This window comes from Anomaloglossus baeobatrachus, chromosome 1, assembly GCF_048569485.1.
Source record: "Anomaloglossus baeobatrachus isolate aAnoBae1 chromosome 1, aAnoBae1.hap1, whole genome shotgun sequence".
NCBI lineage: Eukaryota > Metazoa > Chordata > Amphibia > Anura > Aromobatidae > Anomaloglossus > Anomaloglossus baeobatrachus.
In genome coordinates, this window is record NC_134353.1 from 283,838,343 (window position 1) to 283,861,777 (window position 23,435).

At 38.2% G+C, this 23,435-nt stretch overlaps 31 non-coding genes across 31 annotated transcripts; 13 read left to right on the plus strand and 18 right to left on the minus strand.

The window, feature by feature from the left end:
• Positions 1-582: 582 nt before the first annotated feature.
• On the minus strand, positions 583-655 carry TRNAF-GAA (transfer RNA phenylalanine (anticodon GAA)). The gene has a single exon. It is a non-coding gene; the product is annotated as a tRNA-Phe (tRNA).
• Positions 656-796: 141 nt separating this feature from the next.
• On the plus strand, positions 797-879 carry TRNAL-CAG (transfer RNA leucine (anticodon CAG)). Its single transcript has one exon. It is a non-coding gene; the product is annotated as a tRNA-Leu (tRNA).
• A 478-nt stretch (positions 880-1,357) lies between these two features.
• Positions 1,358-1,430, minus strand: TRNAF-GAA (transfer RNA phenylalanine (anticodon GAA)). The gene has a single exon. It is a non-coding gene; the product is annotated as a tRNA-Phe (tRNA).
• A 702-nt stretch (positions 1,431-2,132) lies between these two features.
• Positions 2,133-2,205, minus strand: TRNAF-GAA (transfer RNA phenylalanine (anticodon GAA)). The gene has a single exon. It is a non-coding gene; the product is annotated as a tRNA-Phe (tRNA).
• A 2,465-nt stretch (positions 2,206-4,670) lies between these two features.
• TRNAL-CAG (transfer RNA leucine (anticodon CAG)) lies at positions 4,671-4,753 on the plus strand. Its single transcript has one exon. It is a non-coding gene; the product is annotated as a tRNA-Leu (tRNA).
• A 692-nt stretch (positions 4,754-5,445) lies between these two features.
• On the plus strand, positions 5,446-5,528 carry TRNAL-CAA (transfer RNA leucine (anticodon CAA)). The gene has a single exon. It is a non-coding gene; the product is annotated as a tRNA-Leu (tRNA).
• Positions 5,529-6,779: 1,251 nt separating this feature from the next.
• TRNAF-GAA (transfer RNA phenylalanine (anticodon GAA)) lies at positions 6,780-6,852 on the minus strand. Its single transcript has one exon. It is a non-coding gene; the product is annotated as a tRNA-Phe (tRNA).
• Positions 6,853-6,993: 141 nt separating this feature from the next.
• On the plus strand, positions 6,994-7,076 carry TRNAL-CAG (transfer RNA leucine (anticodon CAG)). The gene has a single exon. It is a non-coding gene; the product is annotated as a tRNA-Leu (tRNA).
• Positions 7,077-7,554: 478 nt separating this feature from the next.
• On the minus strand, positions 7,555-7,627 carry TRNAF-GAA (transfer RNA phenylalanine (anticodon GAA)). Its single transcript has one exon. It is a non-coding gene; the product is annotated as a tRNA-Phe (tRNA).
• A 141-nt stretch (positions 7,628-7,768) lies between these two features.
• Positions 7,769-7,851, plus strand: TRNAL-CAG (transfer RNA leucine (anticodon CAG)). The gene has a single exon. It is a non-coding gene; the product is annotated as a tRNA-Leu (tRNA).
• Positions 7,852-8,328: 477 nt separating this feature from the next.
• Positions 8,329-8,401, minus strand: TRNAF-GAA (transfer RNA phenylalanine (anticodon GAA)). The gene has a single exon. It is a non-coding gene; the product is annotated as a tRNA-Phe (tRNA).
• Positions 8,402-8,542: 141 nt separating this feature from the next.
• TRNAL-CAG (transfer RNA leucine (anticodon CAG)) lies at positions 8,543-8,625 on the plus strand. Its single transcript has one exon. It is a non-coding gene; the product is annotated as a tRNA-Leu (tRNA).
• Positions 8,626-9,101: 476 nt separating this feature from the next.
• On the minus strand, positions 9,102-9,174 carry TRNAF-GAA (transfer RNA phenylalanine (anticodon GAA)). The gene has a single exon. It is a non-coding gene; the product is annotated as a tRNA-Phe (tRNA).
• Positions 9,175-10,090: 916 nt separating this feature from the next.
• TRNAL-CAG (transfer RNA leucine (anticodon CAG)) lies at positions 10,091-10,173 on the plus strand. Its single transcript has one exon. It is a non-coding gene; the product is annotated as a tRNA-Leu (tRNA).
• A 478-nt stretch (positions 10,174-10,651) lies between these two features.
• On the minus strand, positions 10,652-10,724 carry TRNAF-AAA (transfer RNA phenylalanine (anticodon AAA)). The gene has a single exon. It is a non-coding gene; the product is annotated as a tRNA-Phe (tRNA).
• Positions 10,725-11,426: 702 nt separating this feature from the next.
• TRNAF-GAA (transfer RNA phenylalanine (anticodon GAA)) lies at positions 11,427-11,499 on the minus strand. The gene has a single exon. It is a non-coding gene; the product is annotated as a tRNA-Phe (tRNA).
• Positions 11,500-12,201: 702 nt separating this feature from the next.
• Positions 12,202-12,274, minus strand: TRNAF-GAA (transfer RNA phenylalanine (anticodon GAA)). Its single transcript has one exon. It is a non-coding gene; the product is annotated as a tRNA-Phe (tRNA).
• A 702-nt stretch (positions 12,275-12,976) lies between these two features.
• Positions 12,977-13,049, minus strand: TRNAF-GAA (transfer RNA phenylalanine (anticodon GAA)). Its single transcript has one exon. It is a non-coding gene; the product is annotated as a tRNA-Phe (tRNA).
• Positions 13,050-13,190: 141 nt separating this feature from the next.
• On the plus strand, positions 13,191-13,273 carry TRNAL-CAG (transfer RNA leucine (anticodon CAG)). Its single transcript has one exon. It is a non-coding gene; the product is annotated as a tRNA-Leu (tRNA).
• A 478-nt stretch (positions 13,274-13,751) lies between these two features.
• TRNAF-GAA (transfer RNA phenylalanine (anticodon GAA)) lies at positions 13,752-13,824 on the minus strand. The gene has a single exon. It is a non-coding gene; the product is annotated as a tRNA-Phe (tRNA).
• Positions 13,825-14,526: 702 nt separating this feature from the next.
• TRNAF-GAA (transfer RNA phenylalanine (anticodon GAA)) lies at positions 14,527-14,599 on the minus strand. Its single transcript has one exon. It is a non-coding gene; the product is annotated as a tRNA-Phe (tRNA).
• A 141-nt stretch (positions 14,600-14,740) lies between these two features.
• Positions 14,741-14,823, plus strand: TRNAL-CAG (transfer RNA leucine (anticodon CAG)). Its single transcript has one exon. It is a non-coding gene; the product is annotated as a tRNA-Leu (tRNA).
• Positions 14,824-16,850: 2,027 nt separating this feature from the next.
• On the minus strand, positions 16,851-16,923 carry TRNAC-GCA (transfer RNA cysteine (anticodon GCA)). The gene has a single exon. It is a non-coding gene; the product is annotated as a tRNA-Cys (tRNA).
• A 141-nt stretch (positions 16,924-17,064) lies between these two features.
• TRNAL-CAA (transfer RNA leucine (anticodon CAA)) lies at positions 17,065-17,147 on the plus strand. Its single transcript has one exon. It is a non-coding gene; the product is annotated as a tRNA-Leu (tRNA).
• A 1,253-nt stretch (positions 17,148-18,400) lies between these two features.
• Positions 18,401-18,473, minus strand: TRNAF-GAA (transfer RNA phenylalanine (anticodon GAA)). Its single transcript has one exon. It is a non-coding gene; the product is annotated as a tRNA-Phe (tRNA).
• A 701-nt stretch (positions 18,474-19,174) lies between these two features.
• On the minus strand, positions 19,175-19,247 carry TRNAF-GAA (transfer RNA phenylalanine (anticodon GAA)). Its single transcript has one exon. It is a non-coding gene; the product is annotated as a tRNA-Phe (tRNA).
• A 702-nt stretch (positions 19,248-19,949) lies between these two features.
• On the minus strand, positions 19,950-20,022 carry TRNAF-GAA (transfer RNA phenylalanine (anticodon GAA)). The gene has a single exon. It is a non-coding gene; the product is annotated as a tRNA-Phe (tRNA).
• Positions 20,023-20,722: 700 nt separating this feature from the next.
• Positions 20,723-20,795, minus strand: TRNAF-GAA (transfer RNA phenylalanine (anticodon GAA)). The gene has a single exon. It is a non-coding gene; the product is annotated as a tRNA-Phe (tRNA).
• A 917-nt stretch (positions 20,796-21,712) lies between these two features.
• TRNAL-CAG (transfer RNA leucine (anticodon CAG)) lies at positions 21,713-21,795 on the plus strand. The gene has a single exon. It is a non-coding gene; the product is annotated as a tRNA-Leu (tRNA).
• A 690-nt stretch (positions 21,796-22,485) lies between these two features.
• On the plus strand, positions 22,486-22,568 carry TRNAL-CAG (transfer RNA leucine (anticodon CAG)). Its single transcript has one exon. It is a non-coding gene; the product is annotated as a tRNA-Leu (tRNA).
• Positions 22,569-23,260: 692 nt separating this feature from the next.
• On the plus strand, positions 23,261-23,343 carry TRNAL-CAG (transfer RNA leucine (anticodon CAG)). The gene has a single exon. It is a non-coding gene; the product is annotated as a tRNA-Leu (tRNA).
• Positions 23,344-23,435: the final 92 nt, after the last annotated feature.

Genomic DNA, 23,435 nt, shown 5'->3' on the forward strand with positions numbered 1-23,435 from the left:
GAATTTTCCACAGTTGTGCTTGTCAGGATGGCCGAGCGGTCCAAGGCGTTGCGTTCAGGTTGCAGTCTCTACTTGAGGCGTGGGTTTGAATCCCACTTCTGACAAGTTTCTGTTACATTACAATCATGTTTTGTTTTTTTTTCATTTTCACTATGTCCCTCTGTCACAATTCAGACATTTCCACAAACCAGATTAGTCCAAGGACAAAGCCAATGAGAACCCTCTGGATCCTCAATCCTGTCTGTCACAATCATGTTGTTCTCTGCTGCACTATCAGTAAGAAGAGGGAGGTGAAAAATCTCATAAAATAAACCTCAAGATACACAAAATCTTAAAGATCCTTAGCACTTTATGTTGATATTTCTCAGATTTTTTCTCCGATTTCCTCCATACTACTTCGACTTCAACTTAATTTTTCAGTATAACTACTTTCATTTTCTTCTCGCATTAGTGACTGTTCTGAAAAGAGATACTTAAAACTGTTTTTTTCAGGTATATCTGCACTTCACAAAGAATGAAAATCTTGCTAAATGCATATGGAGAAAGAACTTTATCTCAAATCACTCATACTTAAAAACAGCGTGCTGAAACCCGGGATCGGACCAGGGACCTTTAGATCTTCAGTCTAACGCTCTCCCAACTGAGCTATTTCAGCAACCTACAAAGTTAAAGCTACAGCATTGCAAGGCAAACTCAAAGGCGTTAATACATTTTCAGTTCAAAATTTGCATTTTTTTGGGGCCAAACAAAAAATGTGTTTGTTTTTAGAAAGTGTGAATTTTCCACAGATGTGCTTGTCAGGATGGCCGAGCGGTCCAAGGCGCTGCGTTCAGGTCGCAGTCTCTACTTGAGGCGTGGGTTCGAATCCCACTTCTGACAGGTTTCTGTTACATTACAATCATGTTTTGTTTTTTTTTCATTTTCACTATGTCCCTCTGTCACAATTCAGACATTTCCACAAACCAGATTAGTCCAAGGACAAAGCCAATGAGAACCCTCTGGATCCTCAATCCTGTCTGTCACAATCATGTTGTTCTCTGCTGCACTATCAGTAAGAAGAGGGAGGTGGAAAATCTCATAAAATAAACCTCAAGATACACAAAATCTTAAAGATCCTTAGCACTTTATGTTGATATTTCTCAGATTTTTTCTCCGATTTCCTCCATACTACTTCGACTTCAACTTAATTTTTCAGTATAACTACTTTCATTTTCTTCTCGCATTAGTGACTGTTCTGAAAAGAGATACTTAAAACTGTTTTTTTCAGGTATATCTGCACTTCACAAAGAATGAAAATCTTGCTAAATGCATATGGAGAAAGAACTTTATCTCAAATCACTCATACTTAAAAACAGCGTGCTGAAACCCGGGATCGGACCAGGGACCTTTAGATCTTCAGTCTAACGCTCTCCCAACTGAGCTATTTCAGCAACCTACAAAGTTAAAGCTACAGCATTGCAAGGCAAACTCAAAGGCGTTAATAAATTTTCAGTTCAAAATTTGCCTTTTATTGGGGCCAAACAAAAAATGTGTTTGTTTTTAGAAAGTGTGAATTTTCCACAGTTGTGCTTGTCAGGATGTCCGAGCGGTCCAAGGCGCTGCGTTCAGGTCGCAGTCTCTACTTGAGGCGTGGGTTCGAATCCCACTTCTGACAGGTTTCTGTTACATTACAATCATGTTTTGTTTTTTTTTCATTTTCACTATGTCCCTCTGTCACAATTCAGACATTTCCACAAACCAGATTAGTCCAAGGACAAAGCCAATGAGAACCCTCTGGATCCTCAATCCTGTCTGTCACAATCATGTTGTTCTCTGCTGCACTATCAGTAAGAAGAGGGAGGTGGAAAATCTCATAAAATAAACCTCAAGATACACAAAATCTTAAAGATCCTTAGCACTTTATGTTGATATTTCTCAGATTTTTTCTCCGATTTCCTCCATACTACTTCGACTTCAACTTAATTTTTCAGTATAACTACTTTCATTTTCTTCTCGCATTAGTGACTGTTCTGAAAAGAGATACTTAAAACTGTTTTTTTCAGGTATATCTGCACTTCACAAAGAATGAAAATCTTGCTAAATGCATATGGAGAAAGAACTTTATCTCAAATCACTCATACTTAAAAACAGCGTGCTGAAACCCGGGATCGGACCAGGGACCTTTAGATCTTCAGTCTAACGCTCTCCCAACTGAGCTATTTCAGCAACCTACAAAGTTAAAGCTACAGCATTGCAAGGCAAACTCAAAGGCGTTAATAAATTTTCAGTTCAAAATTTGCCTTTTATTGGGGCCAAACAAAAAATGTGTTTGTTTTTAGAAAGTGTGAATTTTCCACAGTTGTGCTTGTCAGGATGGCCGAGCGGTCCAAGGCGCTGCGTTCAGGTCGCAGTCTCTACTTGAGGCGTGGGTTTGAATCCCACTTCTGACAGGTTTCTGTTACATTACAATCATGTTTTGTTTTTTTTTCATTTTCACTATGTCCCTCTGTCACAATTCAGACATTTCCACAAACCAGATTAGTCCAAGGACAAAGCCAATGAGAACCCTCTGGATCCTCAATCCTGTCTGTCACAATCATGTTGTTCTCTGCTGCACTATCAGTAAGAAGAGGGAGGTGAAAAATCTCATAAAATAAACCTCAAGATACACAAAATCTTAAAGATCCTTAGCACTTTATGTTGATATTTCTCAGATTTTTTTTCTGATTTCCTCCATACTACTTCGACTTCAACTTAATTTTTCAGTATAACTACTTTCATTTTCTTCTCGCATTAGTGACTGTTCTGAAAAGAGATACTTAAAACTGTTTTTTTCAGGTATATCTGCACTTCACAAAGAATGAAAATCTTGCTAAATGCATATGGAGAAAGAACTTTATCTCAAATCACTCATACTTAAAAACAGCGTGCTGAAACCCGGGATCGGACCAGGGACCTTTAGATCTTCAGTCTAATGCTCTCCCAACTGAGCTATTTCAGCAACCTACAAAGTTAAAGCTACAGCATTGCAAGGCAAACTCAAAGGCGTTAATAAATTTTCAGTTCAAAATTTGCCTTTTTTTGGGGCCAAACAAAAAATGTGTTTGTTTTTAGAAAGTGTGAATTTTCCACAGTTGTGCTTGTCAGGATGGCCGAGCGGTCCAAGGCGCTGCGTTTAGGTCGCAGTCTCTACTTGAGGCGTGGGTTCGAATCCCACTTCTGACAGGTTTCTGTTACATTACAATCATGTTTTGTTTTTTTTTCATTTTCACTATGTCCCTCTGTCACAATTCAGACATTTCCACAAACCAGATTAGTCCAAGGACAAAGCCAATGAGAACCCTCTGGATCCTCAAGCCTGTCTGTCACAATCATGTTGTTCTCTGCTGCACTATCAGTAAGAAGAGGGAGGTGGAAAATCTCATAAAATAAACCTCAAGATACACAAAATCTTAAAGATCCTTAGCACTTTATGTTGATATTTCTCAGATTTTTTCTCCGATTTCCTCCATACTACTTCGACTTCAACTTAATTTTTCAGTATAACTACTTTCATTTTCTTCTCGCATTAGTGACTGTTCTGAAAAGAGATACTTAAAACTGTTTTTTTCAGGTATATCTGCACTTCACAAAGAATGAAAATCTTGCTAAATGCATATGGAGAAAGAACTTTATCTCAAATCACTCATACTTAAAAACAGCGTGCTGAAACCCGGGATCGGACCAGGGACCTTTGGATCTTCAGTCTAACGCTCTCCCAACTGAGCTATTTCAGCAACCTACAAAGTTAAAGCTACAGCATTGCAAGGCAAACTCAAAGGCGTTAATAAATTTTCAGTTTAAAATTTGCCTTTTTTGGGGCCAAACAAAAAATGTGTTTGTTTTTAGAAAGTGTGAATTTTCCACAGTTGTGCTTGTCAGGATGGCCGAGCGGTCCAAGGCGCTGCGTTTAGGTCGCAGTCTCTACTTGAGGCGTGGGTTTGAATCCCACTTCCGACAGGTTTCTGTTACATTACAATCATGTTTTGTTTTTTTTTCATTTTCACTATGTCCCTCTGTCACAATTCAGACATTTCCACAAACCAGATTAGTCCAAGGACAAAGCCAATGAGAACCCTCTGGATCCTCAATCCTGTCTGTCACAATGATGTTGTTCTCTGCTGCACTATCAGTAAGAAGAGGGAGGTGAAAAATCTCATAAAATAAACCTCAAGATACACAAAATCTTAAAGATCCTTAGCACTTTATGTTGATATTTCTCAGATTTTTTTTCTGATTTCCTCCATACTACTTCGACTTCAACTTAATTTTTCAGTATAACTACTTTCATTTTCTTCTCGCATTAGTGACTGTTCTGAAAAGAGATACTTAAAACTGTTTTTTTCAGGTATATCTGCACTTCACAAAGAATGAAAATCTTGCTAAATGCATATGGAGAAAGAACTTTATCTCAAATCACTCATACTTAAAAACAGCGTGATGAAACCCGGGATCGGACCAGGGACCTTTAGATCTTCAGTATAACGCGCTCCCAACTGAGCTATTTCAGCAACCTACAAAGTTAAAGCTACAGCATTGCAAGGCAAACTCAAAGGCGTTAATACATTTTCAGTTCAAAATTTGCCTTTTTTTGGGGCCAAACAAAAAATGTGTTTGTTTTTAGAAAGTGTGAATTTTTCACAGTTGTGCTTGTCAGGATGGCCGAGCGGTCCAAGGCGCTGCGTTCAGGTCGCAGTCTCTACTTGAGGCGTGGGTTCGAATCCCACTTCTGACAGGTTTCTGTTACATTACAATCATGTTTTGTTTTTTTTTCATTTTCACTATGTCCCTCTGTCACAATTCAGACATTTCCACAAACCAGATTAGTCCAAGGACAAAGCCAATGAGAACCCTCTGGATCCTCAATCCTGTCTGTCACAATCATGTTGTTCTCTGCTGCACTATCAGTAAGAAGAGGGAGGTGGAAAATCTCATAAAATAAACCTCAAGATACACAAAATCTTAAAGATCCTTAGCACTTTATGTTGATATTTCTCAGATTTTTTCTCCGATTTCCTCCATACTACTTCGACTTCAACTTAATTTTTCAGTATAACTACTTTCATTTTCTTCTCGCATTAGTGACTGTTCTGAAAAGAGATACTTAAAACTGCTTTTTTCAGGTATATCTGCACTTCACAAAGAATGAAAATCTTGCTAAATGCATATGGAGAAAGAACTTTATCTCAAATCACTCATACCTAAAAACAGCGTGCTGAAACCCGGGATCGGACCAGGGACCTTTAGATCTTCAGTCTAACGCTCTCCCAACTGAGATATTTCAGCAACCTACAAAGTTAAAGCTACAGCATTGCAAGGCAAACTCAAAGGCGTTAATACATTTTCAGTTCAAAATTTGCCTTTTTTTGGGGCCAAACAAAAAATGTGTTTGTTTTTAGAAAGTGTGAATTTTCCACAGTTGTGCTTGTCAGGATGGCCGAGCGGTCCAAGGCGCTGCGTTCAAGTCGCAGTCTCTAATTGAGGCGTTGGTTCGATTCCCACTTCTGACAGGTTTCTGTTACATTACAATCATGTTTTGTTTTTTTTCATTTTCACTATGTCCCTCTGTCACAATTCAGACATTTCCACAAACCAGATTAGTCCAAGGACAAAGCCAATGAGAACCCTCTGGATCCTCAATCCTGTCTGTCACAATCATGTTGTTCTCTGCTGCACTATCAGTAAGAAGAGGGAGGTGGAAAATCTCATAAAATAAACCTCAAGATACACAAAATCTTAAAGATCCTTAGCACTTTATGTTGATATTTCTCAGATTTTTTCTCCGATTTCCTCCATACTACTTCGACTTCAACCTAATTTTTCAGTATAACTACTTTCATTTTCTTCTCGCATTAGTGACTGTTATGAAAAGAGATACTTAAAACTGTTTTTTTCAGGTATATCTGCACTTCACAAAGAATGAAAATCTTGCTAAATGCATATGGAGAAAGAACTTTATCTCAAAGCACTCATACTTAAAAACAGCGTCCTGAAACCCGGGATCGGACAAGGGACCTTTAGATCTTCAGTCTAACACTCTCCCAACTGAGCTATTTCAGCAACCTACAAAGTTAAAGCTACAGCATTGCAAGGCAAACTCAAAGGCGTTAATACATTTTCAGTTCAAAATTTGCCTTTTTTTGGGGCCAAACAAAAAATGTGTTTGTTTTTAGAAAGTGTGAATTTTCCACAGTTGTGCTTGTCAGGATGGCCGAGCGGTCCAAGACGCTGCGTTCAGGTCGCAGTCTCTACTTGAGGCGTGGGTTCGATTCCCACTTCTGACAGGTTTCTGTTACATTACAATCATGTTTTGTTTTTTTTCATTTTCACTATGTCCCTCTGTCACAATTCAGACATTTCCACAAACCAGATTAGTCCAAGGACAAAGCCAATGAGAACCCTCTGGATCCTCAATCCTGTCTGTCACAATCATGTTGTTCTCTGCTGCACTATCAGTAAGAAGAGGGAGGTGAAAAATCTCATAAAATAAACCTCAAGATACACAAAATCTTAAAGATCCTTAGCACTTTATGTTGATATTTCTCAGATTTTTTTTCTGATTTCCTCCATACTACTTCGACTTCAACTTAATTTTTCAGTATAACTACTTTCATTTTCTTCTCGCATTAGTGACTGTTCTGAAAAGAGATACTTAAAACTGTTTTTTTCAGGTATATCTGCACTTCACAAAGAATGAAAATCTTGCTAAATGCATATGGAGAAAGAACTTTATCTCAAATCACTCATACTTAAAAACAGCGTGCTGAAACCCGGGATCGGACCAGGGACCTTTAGATCTTCAGTCTAACGCTCTCCCAACTGAGCTATTTCAGCATCCTACAAAGTTAAAGCTACAGCAGTGCAAGACAAACTCAAAGGCGTTAATAAATTTTCAGTTCAAAATTTGCCTTTTTTTGGGGCCAAACAAAAAATGTGTTTGTTTTTAGAAAGTGTGAATTTTCCACAGTTGTGCTTGTCAGGATGGCCGAGCGGTCCAAGGCGCTGCGTTCAGGTCGCAGTCTCTACTTGAGGCGTGGGTTCGAATCCCACTTCTGACAGGTTTCTGTTACATTACAATCATGTTTTGTTTTTTTTTCATTTTCACTATGTCCCTCTGTCACAATTCAGACATTTCCACAAACCAGATTAGTCCAAGGACAAAGCCAATGAGAACCCTCTGGATCCTCAATCCTGTCTGTCACAATCATGTTGTTCTCTGCTGCACTATCAGTAAGAAGAGGGAGGTGGAAAATCTCATAAAATAAACCTCAAGATACACAAAATCTTAAAGATCCTTAGCACTTTATGTTGATATTTCTCAGATTTTTTCTCCGATTTCCTCCATACTACTTCGACTTCAACTTAATTTTTCAGTATAACTACTTTCATTTTCTTCTCGCATTAGTGACTGTTCTGAAAAGAGATACTTAAAATTGTTTTTTTCAGGTATATCTGCACTTCACAAAGAATGAAAATCTTGCTAAATGCATATGGAGAAAGAACTTTATCTCAAATCACTCATACTTAAAAACAGCGTGCTGAAACCCGGGATCGGACCAGGGACCTTTAGATCTTCAGTCTAACGCTCTCCCAACTGAGCTATTTCAGCAACCTACAAAGTTAAAGCTACAGCATTGCAAGGCAAACTCAAAGGCGTTAATAAATTTTCAGTTCAAAATTTGCCTTTTTTTGGGGCCAAACAAAAAATGTGTTTGTTTTTAGAAAGGGTGAATTTTCCACAGTTGTGCTTGTCAGGATGGCCGAGCGGTCCAAGGCGCTGCGTTCAGGTCGCAGTCTCTACTTGAGGCGTGGGTTCGATTCCCACTTCTGACAGGTTTCTGTTACATTACAATCATGTTTTGTTTTTTTTCATTTTCACTATGTCCCTCTGTCACAATTCAGACATTTCCACAAACCAGATTAGTCCAAGGACAAAGCCAATGAGAACCCTCTGGATCCTCAATCCTGTCTGTCACAATCATGTTGTTCTCTGCTGCACTATCAGTAAGAAGAGGGAGGTGAAAAATCTCATAAAATAAACCTCAAGATACACAAAATCTTAAAGATCCTTAGCACTTTATGTTGATATTTCTCAGATTTTTTTTCTGATTTCCTCCATACTACTTCGACTTCAACTTAATTTTTCAGTATAACTACTTTCATTTTCTTCTCGCATTAGTGACTGTTCTGAAAAGAGATACTTAAAACTGTTTTTTTCAGGTATATCTGCACTTCACAAAGAATGAAAATCTTGCTAAATGCATATGGAGAAAGAACTTTATCTCAAATCACTCATACTTAAAAACAGCGTGCTGAAACCCGGGATCGGACCAGGGACCTTTAGATCTTCAGTCTAACGCTCTCCCAACTGAGCTATTTCAGCAACCTACAAAGTTAAAGCTACAGCATTGCAAGGCAAACTCAAAGGCGTTAATAAATTTTCAGTTCAAAATTTGCCTTTTTTTGGGGCCAAACAAAAAATGTGTTTGTTTTTAGAAAGTGTGAATTTTCCACAGTTGTGCTTGTCAGGATGGCCGAGCGGTCCAAGGCGCTGCGTTCAGGTCGCAGTCTCTACTTGAGGCGTGGGTTCGAATCCCACTTTTGACAGGTTTCTGTTACATTACAATCATGTTTTTTTTTTTTCATTTTCACTATGTCCCTCTGTCACAATTCAGACATTTCCACAACCCAGATTAGTCCAAGGACAAAGCCAATGAGAACCCTCTGGATCCTCAATCCTGTCTGTCACAATCATGTTGTTCTCTGCTGCACTATCAGTAAGAAGAGGGAGGTGAAAAATCTCATAAAATAAACCTCAAGATACACAAAATCTTAAAGATCCTTAGCACTTTATGTTGATATTTCTCAGATTTTTTTTCTGATTTTCTCCATACTACTTCGACTTCAACTTAATTTTTCAGTATAACTACTTTCATTTTCTTCTCGCATTAGTGACTGTTCTGAAAAGAGATACTTAAAACTGTTTTTTTCAGGTATATCTGCACTTCACAAAGAATGAAAATCTTGCTAAATGCATATGGAGAAAGAACTTTATCTCAAATCACTCATACTTAAAAACAGCGTGCTGAAACCCGGGATCGGACCAGGGACCTTTAGATCTTCAGTCTAACGCTCTCCCAACTGAGCTATTTCAGCAACCTACAAAGTTAAAGCTACAGCATTGCAAGGCAAACTCAAAGGCGTTAATACATTTTCAGTTCAAAATTTGCCTTTTTTTGGGGCCAAACAAAAAATGTGTTTGTTTTTAGAAAGTGTGAATTTTCCACAGTTGTGCTTGTCAGGATGGCCGAGCGGTCCAAGGCGCTGCGTTCAGGTCGCAGTCTCTACTTGAGGCGTGGGTTCGAATCCCACTTCTGGCAGGTTTCTGTTACATTACAATCATGTTTTGTTTTTTTTTCATTTTCACTATGTCCCTCTGTCACAATTCAGACATTTCCACAAACCAGATTAGTCCAAGGACAAAGCCAATGAGAACCCTCTGGATCCTCAATCCTGTCTGTCACAATCATGTTGTTCTCTGCTGCACTATCAGTAAGAAGAGGGAGGTGGAAAATCTCATAAAATAAACCTCAAGATACACAAAATCTTAAAGATCCTTAGCACTTTATGTTGATATTTCTCAGATTTTTTCTCCGATTTCCTCCATACTACTTCGACTTCAACTTAATTTTTCAGTATAACTACTTTCATTTTCTTCTCGCATTAGTGACTGTTCTGAAAAGAGATACTTAAAACTGTTTTTTTCAGGTATATCTGCACTTCACAAAGAATGAAAATCTTGCTAAATGCATATGGAGAAAGAACTTTATCTCAAATCACTCATACTTAAAAACAGCGTGCTGAAACCCGGGATCGGACCAGGGACCTTTAGATCTTCTGTCTAACGCTCTCCCAACTGAGCTATTTCAGCAACCTACAAAGTTAAAGCTACAGCATTGCAAGGCAAACTCAAAGGCGTTAATAAATTTTCAGTTCAAAATTTGCCTTTTTTTGGGGCCAAACAAAAAATGTGTTTGTTTTTAGAAAGTGTGAATTTTCCAAAGGTGTGCTTGTCAGGATGGCCGAGCGGTCCAAGGCGCTGCGTTCAGGTCGCAGTCTCTATTTGAGGCGTGGGTTCGAATCCCACTTCTGACAGGTTTCTGTTACATTACAATCATGTTTTGTTTTTTTTTCATTTTCACTATGTCCCTCTGTCACAATTCAGACATTTCCACAAACCAGATTAGTCCAAGGACAAAGCCAATGAGAACCCTCTGGATCCTCAATCCTGTCTGTCACAATCATGTTGTTCTCTGCTGCACTATCAGTAAGAAGAGGGAGGTGGAAAATCTCATAAAATAAACCTCAAGATACACAAAATCTTAAAGATCCTTAGCACTTTATGTTGATATTTCTCAGATTTTTTCTCCGATTTCCTCCATACTACTTCGATTTCAACTTAATTTTTCAGTATAACTACTTTCATTTTCTTCTCGCATTAGTGACTGTTCTGAAAAGAGATACTTAAAACTTTTTTTTTCAGGTATATCTGCACTTCACAAAGAATGAAAATCTTGCTAAATGCATATGGAGAAAGAACTTTATCTCAAATCACTCATACTTAAAAACAGCGTGCTGAAACCCGGGATCGGACCAGGGACATTTAGATCTTTAGTCTAACGCTCTCCCAACTGAGCTATTTCAGCAACCTACAAAGTTAAAGCTACAGCATTGCAAGGCAAACTCAAAGGCGTTAATACATTTTCAGTTCAAAATTTGCCTTTTTTTGGGGTCAAACAAAAAATGTGTTTGTTTTTAGAAAGTGTGAATTTTCCACAGTTGTGCTTGTCAGGATGGCCGAGCGGTCTAAGGCGCTGCGTTCAGGGCGCAGTCTCTACTTGAGCCGTGGGTTCGAATCCCACTTCTGAAAGGTTTCTGTTACATTACAATCATGTTTTGTTTTTTTTTCATTTTCACTATGTCCCTCTGTCACAATTCAGACATTTCCACAAACCAGATTAGTCCAAGGACAAAGCCAATGAGAACCCTCTGGATCCTCAATCCTGTCTGTCACAATCATGTTGTTCTCTGCTGCACTATCAGTAAGAAGAGGGAGGTGGAAAATCTCATAAAATAAACCTCAAGATACACAAAATCTTAAAGATCCTTAGCACTTTATGTTGATATTTCTCAGATGTTTTCTCCGATTTCCTCCATACTACTTCGATTTCAACTTAATTTTTCAGTATAACTACTTTCATTTTCTTCTCGCATTAGTGACTGTTCTGAAAAGAGATACTTAAAACTGTTTTTTTCAGGTATATCTGCACTTCACAAAGAATGAAAATCTTGCTAAATGCATATGGAGAAAGAACTTTATCTCAAATCACTCATACTTAAAAACAGCGTGCTGAAACCTGGGATCGGACCAGGGACCTTTAGATCTTCAGTCTAACGCTCTCCCAACTGAGCTATTTCAGCAACCTACAAAGTTAAAGCTACAGCATTGCAAGGCAAACTCAAAGGCGTTAATAAATTTTCAGTTCAAAATTTGCCTTTTTTTGGGGTCAAACAAAAAATGTGTTTGTTTTTAGAAAGTGTGAATTTTCCACAGTTGTGCTTGTCAGGATGGCCGAGCGGTCCAAGGCGCTGCGTTCAGGTCGCAGTTTCTACTTGAGCCGTGGGTTCGAATCCCACTTCTGAAAGGTTTCTGTTACATTACAATCATGTTTTGTTTTTTTTTCATTTTCACTATGTCCCTCTGTCACAATTCAGACATTTCCACAAACCAGATTAGTCCAAGGACAAAGCCAATGAGAACCCTCTGGATCCTCAATCCTGTCTGTCACAATCATGTTGTTCTCTGCTGCACTATCAGTAAGAAGAGGGAGGTGGAAAATCTCATAAAATAAACCTCAAGATACACAAAATCTTAAAGATCCTTAGCACTTTATGTTGATATTTCTCAGATTTTTTCTCCGATTTCCTCCATACTACTTCGACTTCAACTTAATTTTTCAGTATAACTACTTTCATTTTCTTCTCGCATTAGTGACTGTTCTGAAAAGAGATACTTAAAACTGTTTTTTTCAGGTATATCTGCACTTCACAAAGAATGAAAATCTTGCTAAATGCATATGGAGAAAGAACTTTATCTCAAATCACTCATACTTAAAAACAGCGTGCTGAAACCTGGGATCGGACCAGGGACCTTTAGATCTTCAGTCTAACGCTCTCCCAACTGAGCTATTTCAGCAACCTACAAAGTTAAAGCTACAGCATTGCAAGGCAAACTCAAAGGCGTTAATAAATTTTCAGTTCAAAATTTGCCTTTTTTTGGGGTCAAACAAAAAATGTGTTTGTTTTTAGAAAGTGTGAATTTTCCACAGTTGTGCTTGTCAGGATGGCCGAGCGGTCCAAGGCGCTGCGTTCAGGTCGCAGTTTCTACTTGAGCCGTGGGTTCGAATCCCACTTCTGAAAGGTTTCTGTTACATTACAATCATGTTTTGTTTTTTTTTCATTTTCACTATGTCCCTCTGTCACAATTCAGACATTTCCACAAACCAGATTAGTCCAAGGACAAAGCCAATGAGAACCCTCTGGATCCTCAATCCTGTCTGTCACAATCATGTTGTTCTCTGCTGCACTATCAGTAAGAAGAGGGAGGTGGAAAATCTCATAAAATAAACCTCAAGATACACAAAATCTTAAAGATCCTTAGCACTTTATGTTGATATTTCTCAGATTTTTTCTCCGATTTCCTCCATACTACTTCGACTTCAACTTAATTTTTCAGTATAACTACTTTCATTTTCTTCTCGCATTAGTGACTGTTCTGAAAAGAGATACTTAAAACTGTTTTTTTCAGGTATATCTGCACTTCACAAAGAATGAAAATCTTGCTAAATGCATATGGAGAAAGAACTTTATCTCAAATCACTCATACTTAAAAACAGCGTGCTGAAACCCGGGATCGGACCAGGGACCTTTAGATCTTCAGTCTAACGCTCTCCCAACTGAGCTATTTCAGCAACCTACAAAGTTAAAGCTACAGCATTGCAAGGCAAACTCAAAGGCGTTAATACATTTTCAGTTCAAAATTTGCGTTTTTTTGGGGCCAAATAAAAAATGTGTTTGTTTTTAGAAAGTGTGAATTTTCCACAGTTGTGCTTGTCAGGATGGCCGAGCGGTCCAAGGCGCTGCGTTCAGGTCGCAGTCTCTATTTGAGGCGTGGGTTCGAATCCCACTTCTGACAGGTTTCTGTTACATTACAATCATGTTTTGTTTTTTTTTCATTTTCACTATGTCCCTCTGTCACAATTCAGACATTTCCACAAACCAGATTAGTCCAAGGACAAAGCCAATGAGAACCCTCTGGATCCTCAATCCTGTCTGTCACAATCATGTTGTTCTCTGCTGCACTATCAGTAAGAAGAGGGAGGTGGAAAATCTCATAAAATAAACCTCAAGATACACAAAATCTTAAAGATCCTTAGCACTTTATGTTGATATTTCTCAGATGTTTTCTCCGATTTCCTCCATACTACTTCGATTTCAACTTAATTTTTCAGTATAACTACTTTCATTTTCTTCTCGCATTAGTGACTGTTCTGAAAAGAGATACTTAAAACTGTTTTTTTCAGGTATATCTGCACTTCACAAAGAATGAAAATCTTGCTAAATGCATATGGAGAAAGAACTTTATCTCAAATCACTCATACTTAAAAACAGCGTGCTGAAACCTGGGATCGGACCAGGGACCTTTAGATCTTCAGTCTAACGCTCTCCCAACTGAGCTATTTCAGCAACCTACAAAGTTAAAGCTACAGCATTGCAAGGCAAACTCAAAGGCGTTAATAAATTTTCAGTTCAAAATTTGCCTTTTTTTGGGGTCAAACAAAAAATGTGTTTGTTTTTAGAAAGTGTGAATTTTCCACAGTTGTGCTTGTCAGGATGGCCGAGCGGTCCAAGGCGCTGCGTTCAGGTCGCAGTCTCTACTTGAGCCGTGGGTTCGAATCCCACTTCTGAAAGGTTTCTGTTACATTACAATCATGTTTTGTTTTTTTTTCATTTTCACTATGTCCCTCTGTCACAATTCAGACATTTCCACAAACCAGATTAGTCCAAGGACAAAGCCAATGAGAACCCTCTGGATCCTCAATCCTGTCTGTCACAATCATGTTGTTCTCTGCTGCACTATCAGTAAGAAGAGGGAGGTGGAAAATCTCATAAAATAAACCTCAAGATACACAAAATCTTAAAGATCCTTAGCACTTTATGTTGATATTTCTCAGATTTTTTCTCCGATTTCCTCCATACTACTTCGACTTCAACTTAATTTTTCAGTATAACTACTTTCATTTTCTTCTCGCATTAGTGACTGTTCTGAAAAGAGATACTTAAAACTGTTTTTTTCAGGTATATCTGCACTTCACAAAGAATGAAAATCTTGCTAAATGCATATGGAGAAAGAACTTTATCTCAAATCACTCATACTTAAAAACAGCGTGCTGAAACCCGGGATCGGACCAGGGACCTTTAGATCTTCAGTCTAACGCTCTCCCAACTGAGCTATTTCAGCAACCTACAAAGTTAAAGCTACAGCATTGCAAGGCAAACTCAAAGGCGTTAATACATTTTCAGTTCAAAATTTGCATTTTTTTGGGGCCAAACAAAAAATGTGTTTGTTTTTAGAAAGTGTGAATTTTCCACAGTTGTGCTTGTCAGGATGGCCGAGCGGTCCAAGGCGCTGCGTTCAGGTCGCAGTCTCTACTTGAGGCGTGGGTTCGAATCCCACTTCTGACAGGTTTCTGTTACATTACAATCATGTTTTTTTTTTTTTCATTTTCACTATGTCCCTCTGTCACAATTCAGACATTTCCACAAACCAGATTAGTCCAAGGACAAAGCCAATGAGAACCCTCTGGATCTTCAATCCTGTCTGTCACAATCATGTTGTTCTCTGCTGCACTATCAGTAAGAAGAGGGAGGTGAAAAATCTCATAAAATAAACCTCAAGATACACAAAATCTTAAAGATCCTTAGCACTTTATGTTGATATTTCTCAGATTTTTTTTCTGATTTCCTCCATACTACTTCGACTTCAACTTAATTTTTCAGTATAACTACTTTCATTTTCTTCTCGCATTAGTGACTGTTTTGAAAAGAGATACTTAAAACTGTTCTTTTCATGTATATCTGCACTTCACAAAGAATGAAAATCTTGCTAAATGCATATGGAGAAAGAACTTTATCTCAAATCACTCATACTTAAAAACAGCGTGCTGAAACCCGGGATCGGACCAGGGACCTTTATATTTTCAGTCTAATGCTCTCCCAACTGAGCTATTTCAGCAACCTACAAAGTTAAAGCTACAGCATTGCAAGGCAAACTCAAAGGCGTTAATAAATTTTCAGTTCAAAATTTGCCTTTTTTTGGGGCCAAACAAAAAATGTGTTTGTTTTTAGAAAGTGTGAATTTTCCACAGTTGTGCTTGTCAGGATGGCCGATCGGTCCAAGGCGCAGCGTTCAGGTCGCAGTCTCTACTTCAGGCGTGGGTTCGAATCCCACTTCTGACAGGTTTCTGTTACATTACAATCATGTTTTGTTTTTTTTTCATTTTCACTATGTCCCTCTGTCACAATTCAGACATTTCCACAAACCAGATTAGTCCAAGGACAAAGCCAATGAGAACCCTATGGATCCTCAATCCTGTCTGTCACAATCATGTTGTTCTCTGCTGCACTATCAGTAAGAAGAGGGAGGTGGAAAATCTCATAAAATAAACCTCAAGATACACAAAATCTTAAAGATCCTTAGCACTTTATGTTGATATTTCTCAGATTTTTTCTCTGATTTCCTCCATACTACTTCGACTTCAACTTAATTTTTCAATATAACTACTTTCATTTTCTTCTCGCATTAGTGACTGTTCTGAAAAGAGATACTTAAAACTGTTTTTTTCAGGTATATCTGCACTTCACAAAGAATGAAAATCTTGCTAAATGCATATGGAGAAAGAACTTTATCTCAAATCACTCATACTTTAAAACAGCGTGCTGAAACCCAGGATCGGACCAGAGGCCTTCAGATCTTCAGTCTAACGCTCTCCCAACTGAGCTATTTCAGCAACCTACAAAGTTAAAGCTACAGCATTGCAAGGCAAACTCAAAGGCGTTAATAAATTTTCAGTTCAAAATTTGCCTTTTTTTGGGGCCAAACAAAAAATGTGTTTGTTTTTAGAAAGTGTGAATTTTCCACAGTTGTGCTTGTCAGGATGGCCGAGCGGTCCAAGGCGCTGCGTTCAGGTCGCAGTCTCTACTTGAGGCATGGGATCGAATCCCACTTCTGACAGGTTTCTGTTACATTACAATCATGTTTTGTTTTTTTTTCATTTTCACTATGTCCCTCTGTCACAATTCAGACATTTCCACAAACCAGATTAGTCCAAGGACAAAGCCAATGAGAACCCTATGAATCCTCAATCCTGTCTGTCACAATCATGTTGTTCTCTGCTGCACTATCAGTAAGAAGAGGGAGGTGGAAAATCTCATAAAATAAACCTCAAGATACACAAAATCTTAAAGAAACTTAGCACTTTATGTTGATATTTCTCAGATTTTATTTCCGATTTCCTCCATACTACTTCGACTTCAACTTAATTTTTCAGTATAACTACTTTCATTTTCTTCTCGCATTAGTGACTGTTCTGAAAAGAGATACTTAAAACTGTTTTTTTCAGGTATATCTGCACTTCACAAAGAATGAAAATCTTGCTAAATGCATATGGAGAAAGAACTTTATCTCAAATCACTCATACTTAAAAACAGCGTGCTGAAACCCGGGATCGGACCAGGGACCTTTAGATCTGCAGTCTAACGCTCTCCCAACTGAGCTATTTCAGCAACCTACAAAGTTAAAGCTACAGCATTGCAAGGCAAACTCAAAGGCGTTAATACATTTTCAGTTCAAAATTTGCATTTTTTTGGGGCCAAACAAAAAATGTGTTTGTTTTTAGAAAGTGTGAATTTTCCACAGTTGTGCTTGTCAGGATGGCCGAGCGGTCCAAGGCGCTGCGTTCAAGTCGCAGTCTCTACTTGAGGCGTGGGTTCGAATCCCACTTCTGACAGGTTTCTGTTACATTACAATCATGTTTTGTTTTTTTTTCATTTTCACTATGTCCCTCTGTCACAATTCAGACATTTCCACAAACCAGATTAGTCCAAGGACAAAGCCAATGAGAACCCTCTGGATCCTCAATCCTGTCTGTCGCAATCATGTTGTTCTCTACTGCACTATCAGTAAGAAGAGGGAGGTGGAAAATCTCATAAAATAAACCTCAAGATACACAAAATCTTAAAGATCCTTAGCACTTTATGTTGATATTTCTCAGATTTTTTCTCTGATTTCCTCCATACTACTTCGACTTCAACTTAATTTTTCAGTATAACTACTTTCATTTTCTTCTCGCATTAGTGACTGTTCTGAAAAGAGATACTTAAAACTGTTTTTTTCAGGTATATCTGCACTTCACAAAGAATGAAAATCTTGCTAAATGCATATGGAGAAAGAACTTTATCTCAAATCACTCATACTTAAAAACAGCGTGCTGAAACCCGGGATCGGACCAGGGACCTTTAGATCTTCAGTCTAACACTCTCCCAACTGAGCTATTTCAGCAACCTACAAAGTTAAAGCTACAGCATTGCAAGGCAAACTCAAAGGCGTTAATACATTTTCAGTTCAAAATTTGCATTTTTTTGGGGCCAAACAAAAAATGTGTTTGTTTTTAGAAAGTGTGAATTTTCCACAGTTGTGCTTGTCAGGATGGCCGAGCGGTCCAAGGCGCTGAGTTCAGGTCACAGTCTCTACTTGAGGCGTTTGTTCGAATCCCACTTCTGACAGGTTTCTGTTACATTACAATCATGTTTTGTTTTTTTTTCATTTTCACTATGTCCCTCTGTCACAATTCAGACATTTCCACAAACCAGATTAGTCCAAGGACAAAGCCAATGAGAACCCTCTGGATCCTCAATCCTGTCTGTCACAATCATGTTGTTCTCTGCTGCACTATCAGTAAGAAGAGGGAGGTGGAAAATCTCATAAAATAAACCTCAAGATACACAAAATCTTAAAGATCCTTAGCACTTTATGTTGATATTTCTCAGATTTTTTCTCCGATTTCCTCCATACTACTTCGACTTCAACTTAATTTTTCAGTATAACTACTTTCATTTTCTTATCGCATTAGTGACTGTTCTGAAAAGAGATACTTAAAACTATTTTTTTCAGGTATATCTGCACTTCACAAAGAATGAAAATCTTGCTAAATGCATATGGAGAAAGAACTTTATCTCAAATCACTCATACTTAAAAACAGCGTGCTGAAACCCGGGATCGGACCAGGGACCTTTAGATCTTCAGTCTAACGCTCTCCCAACTGAGCTATTTCAGCAACCTAAAAAGTTAAAGCTACAGCATTACAAGGCAAACTCAAAGGCGTTAATACATTTTCAGTTCAAAATTTGCATTTTTTTGGGGCCAAACAAAAAATGTGTTTGTTTTTAGAAAGTGTGAATTTTCCACAGTTGTGCTTGTCAGGATGGCCGAGCGGTCCAAGGCGCTGCGTTCAGGTCGCAGTCTCTACTTGAGGCGTGGGTTCGAATCCCATTTCTGACAGGTTTCTGTTACATTACAATCATGTTTTTTTTTTTTTCATTTTCACTATGTCCCTCTGTCACAATTCAGACATTTCCACAAACCAGATTAGTCCAAGGACAAAGCCAATGAGAACCCTCTGGATCCTCAATCCTGTCTGTCACAATCATGTTGTTCTCTGCTGCACTATCAGTAAGAAGAGGGAGGTGGAAAATCTCATAAAGTAAACCTCAAGATACACAAAATCTTAAAGATCCTTAGCACTTTATGTTGATATTTCTCAGATTTTTTCTACGATTTCCTCCATACTACTTCGACTTCAACTTAATTTTTCAGTATAACTACTTTCATTTTCTTCTCGCATTAGTGACTGTTCTGAAAAGAGATACTTAAAACTGTTTTTTTCAGGTATATCTGCACTTCACAAAGAATGAAAATCTTGCTAAATGCATATGGAGAAAGAACTTTAACTCAAATCACTCATACTTAAAAACAGCGTGCTGAAACCCGGGATCGGACCAGGGACCTTTAGATCTTCAGTCTAACGCTCTCCCAACTGAGCTATTTCAGCAACCTACAAAGTTAAAGCTACAGCATTGCAAGGCAAACTCAAAGGCGTTAATAAATTTTCAGTTCAAAATTTGCCTTTTTTTGGGGCCAAACAAAAAATGTGTTTGTTTTTAGAAAGTGTGAATTTTCCACAGTTGTGCTTGTCAGGATGGCCGAGCGGTCCAAGGCGCTGCGTTCAGGTCGCAGTCTCTACTTAAGGCGTGGGTTTGAATCCCACTTCTGACAGGTTTCTGTTACATTACAATCATGTTTTGTTTTTTTTTCATTTTCACTATGTCCCTCTGTCACAATTCAGACATTTCCACAAACCAGATTAGTCCAAGGACAAAGCCAATGAGAACCCTCTGGATCCTCAATCCTGTCTGTCACAATCATGTTGTTCTCTGCTGCACTATCAGTAAGAAGAGGGAGGTGAAAAATCTCATAAAATAAACCTCAAGATGCACAAAATCTTAAAGATCCTTAGCACTTTATGTTGATATTTCTCAGATTTTTTTTCTGATTTCCTCCATACTACTTCGACTTCAACCTAATTTTTCAGTATAACTACTTTCATTTTCTTATCGCATTAGTGACTGTTCTGAAAAGAGATACTTAAAACTATTTTTTTCAGGTATATCTGCACTTCACAAAGAATGAAAATCTTGCTAAATGCATATGGAGAAAGAACTTTATCTCAAATCACTCATACTTAAAAACAGCGTGCTGAAACCCGGGATCGGACCAGGGACCTTTAGATCTTCAGTCTAACGCTCTCCCAACTGAGCTATTTCAGCAACCTAAAAAGTTAAAGCTACAGCATTACAAGGCAAACTCAAAGGCGTTAATACATTTTCAGTTCAAAATTTGCATTTTTTTGGGGCCAAACAAAAAATGTGTTTGTTTTTAGAAAGTGTGAATTTTCCACAGTTGTGCTTGTCAGGATGGCCGAGCGGTCCAAGGCGCTGCGTTCAGGTCGCAGTCTCTACTTGAGGCGTGGGTTCGAATCCCATTTCTGACAGGTTTCTGTTACATTACAATCATGTTTTTTTTTTTTCATTTTCACTATGTCCCTCTGTCACAATTCAGACATTTCCACAAACCAGATTAGTCCAAGGACAAAGCCAATGAGAACCCTCTGGATCCTCAATCCTGTCTGTCACAATCATGTTGTTCTCTGCTGCACTATCAGTAAGAAGAGGGAGGTGGAAAATCTCATAAAGTAAACCTCAAGATACACAAAATCTTAAAGATCCTTAGCACTTTATGTTGATATTTCTCAGATTTTTTCTACGATTTCCTCCATACTACTTCGACTTCAACTTAATTTTTCAGTATAACTACTTTCATTTTCTTCTCGCATTAGTGACTGTTCTGAAAAGAGATACTTAAAACTGTTTTTTTCAGGTATATCTGCACTTCACAAAGAATGAAAATCTTGCTAAATGCATATGGAGAAAGAACTTTAACTCAAATCACTCATACTTAAAAACAGCGTGCTGAAACCCGGGATCGGACCAGGGACCTTTAGATCTTCAGTCTAACGCTCTCCCAACTGAGCTATTTCAGCAACCTACAAAGTTAAAGCTACAGCATTGCAAGGCAAACTCAAAGGCGTTAATAAATTTTCAGTTCAAAATTTGCCTTTTTTTGGGGCCAAACAAAAAATGTGTTTGTTTTTAGAAAGTGTGAATTTTCCACAGTTGTGCTTGTCAGGATGGCCGAGCGGTCCAAGGCGCTGCGTTCAGGTCGCAGTCTCTACTTGAGGCGTGGGTTTGAATCCCACTTCTGACAGGTTTCTGTTACATTACAATCATGTTTTGTTTTTTTTTCATTTTCACTATGTCCCTCTGTCACAATTCAGACATTTCCACAAACCAGATTACTCCAAGGACAAAGCCAATGAGAACCCTCTGGATCCTCAATCCTGTCTGTCACAATCATGTGTTTTCTCTGCTGCACTATCAGTAAGAAGAGGGAGGTGGAAAATCTCATAAAATAAACCTCAAGATACACAAAATCTTAAAGATCCTTAGCACTTTATGTTGATATTTCTCAGATTTTTTCTCCGATTTCCTCCATACTACTTAGACTTCAACTTAATTTTTCAGTATAACTACTTTCATTTTCTTCTCGCATTAGTGACTGTTCTGAAAAGAGATACTTAAAACTGTTTTTTTCAGGTATATCTGCACTTCACAAAGAATGAAAATCTTGCTAAATGCATATGGAGAAAGAACTTTATCTCAAATCACTCATACTTAAAAACAGCATGCTGAAACCCGTGATCGGACCAGGGACCTTTAGATCTTCAGTCTAACGCTCTCCCAACTGAGCTATTTCAGCAACCTACAAAGTTAAAGCTACAGCATTGCAAGGCAAACTCAAAGGCGTTAATACATTTTCAGTTCAAAATTTGCATTTTTTTGGGGCCAAACAAAAAATGTGTTTGTTTTTAGAAAGTGTGAATTTTACACAGTTGTGCTTGTCAGGATGGCCGAGCGGTCCAAGGCGCTGCGTTCAGGTCGCAGTCTCTACTTGAGGCGTGGGTTCGAATCCCACTTCTGACAGGTTTCTGTTACATTACAATCATGTTTTTTTTTTTTCATTTTCACTATGTCCCTCTGTCACAATTCAGACATTTCCACAAACCAGATTAGTCCAAGGACAAAGCCAATGAGAACCCTCTGGATCCTCAATCCTGTCTGTCACAATCATGTTGTTCTCTGCTGCACTATCAGTAAGAAGAGGGAGGTGGAAAATCTCATAAAATAAACCTCAAGATACACAAAATCTTAAAGATCCTTAGCACTTTATGTTGATATTTCTCAGATTTTTTCTCCGATTTCCTCCATACTACTTCGACTTCAACTTAATTTTTCAGTATAACTACTTTCATTTTCTTCTCGCATTAGTGACTGTTCTGAAAAGAGATACTTAAAACTGTTTTTTTCAGGTATATCTGCACTTCACAAAGAATGAAAATCTTGCTAAATGCATATGGAGAAAGAACTTTATCTCAAATCACTCATACTTAAAAACAGCGTGCTGAAACCCGTGATCGGACCAGGGACCTTTAGATCTTCAGTCTAACGCTCTCCCAACTGAGCTATTTCAGCAACCTACAAAGTTAAAGCTACAGCATTGCAAGGCAAACTCAAAGGCGTTAATAAATTTTCAGTTCAAAATTTGCCTTTTTTTGGGGCCAAACAAAAAATGTGTTTGGTTTTAGAAAGTGTGAATTTTTCACAGTTGTGCTTGTCAGGATGGCCGAGCGGTCCAAGGCGCTGCGTTCAGGTCGCAGTCTCTATTTGAGGCGTGGGTTCGAATCCCACTTCTGACAGGTTTCTGTTACATTACAATCATGTTTTGTTTTTTTTTCATTTTCACTATGTCCCTCTGTCACAATTCAGACATTTCCACAAACCAGATTAGTCCAAGTACAAAGCCAATGAGAACCCTCTGGATCCTCAATCCTGTCTGTCACAATCATGTTGTTCTCTGCTGCACTATCAGTAAGAAGAGGGAGGTGGAAAATCTCATAAAATAAACCTCAAGATACACAAAATCTTAAAGATCCTTAGCACTTTATGTTGATATTTCTCAGATTTTTTTTCTGATTTCCTCCATACTACTTCGACTTCAATTTAATTTTTCAGTATAACTACTTTCATTTTCTTCTCGCATTAGTGACTGTTCTGAAAAGAGATACTTAAAACTGTTTTTTTCAGGTATATCTGCACTTCACAAATAATGAAAATCTTGCTAAATGCATATGGAGAAAGAACTTTATCTCAAATCACTCATACTTAAAAACAGCGTGCTGAAACCCGTGATCGGACCAGGGACCTTTAGATCTTCAGTCTAACGCTCTCCCAACTGAGCTATTTCAGCAACCTACAAAGTTAAAGCTACAGCATTGCAAGGCAAACTCAAAGGCGTTAATAAATTTTCAGTTCAAAATTTGCCTTTTTTTGGGGCCAAACAAAAAATGTGTTTGTTTTTAGAAAGTGTGAATTTTCCACAGTTGTGCTTGTCAGGATGGCCGAGCGGTCCAAGGCGCTGCGTTCAGGTCGCAGTCTCTATTTGAGGCGTGGGTTCGAATCCCACTTCTGACAGGTTTCTGTTACATTACAATCATGTTTTGTTTTTTTTTCATTTTCACTATGTCCCTCTGTCACAATTCAGATATTTCCACAAACCAGATTAG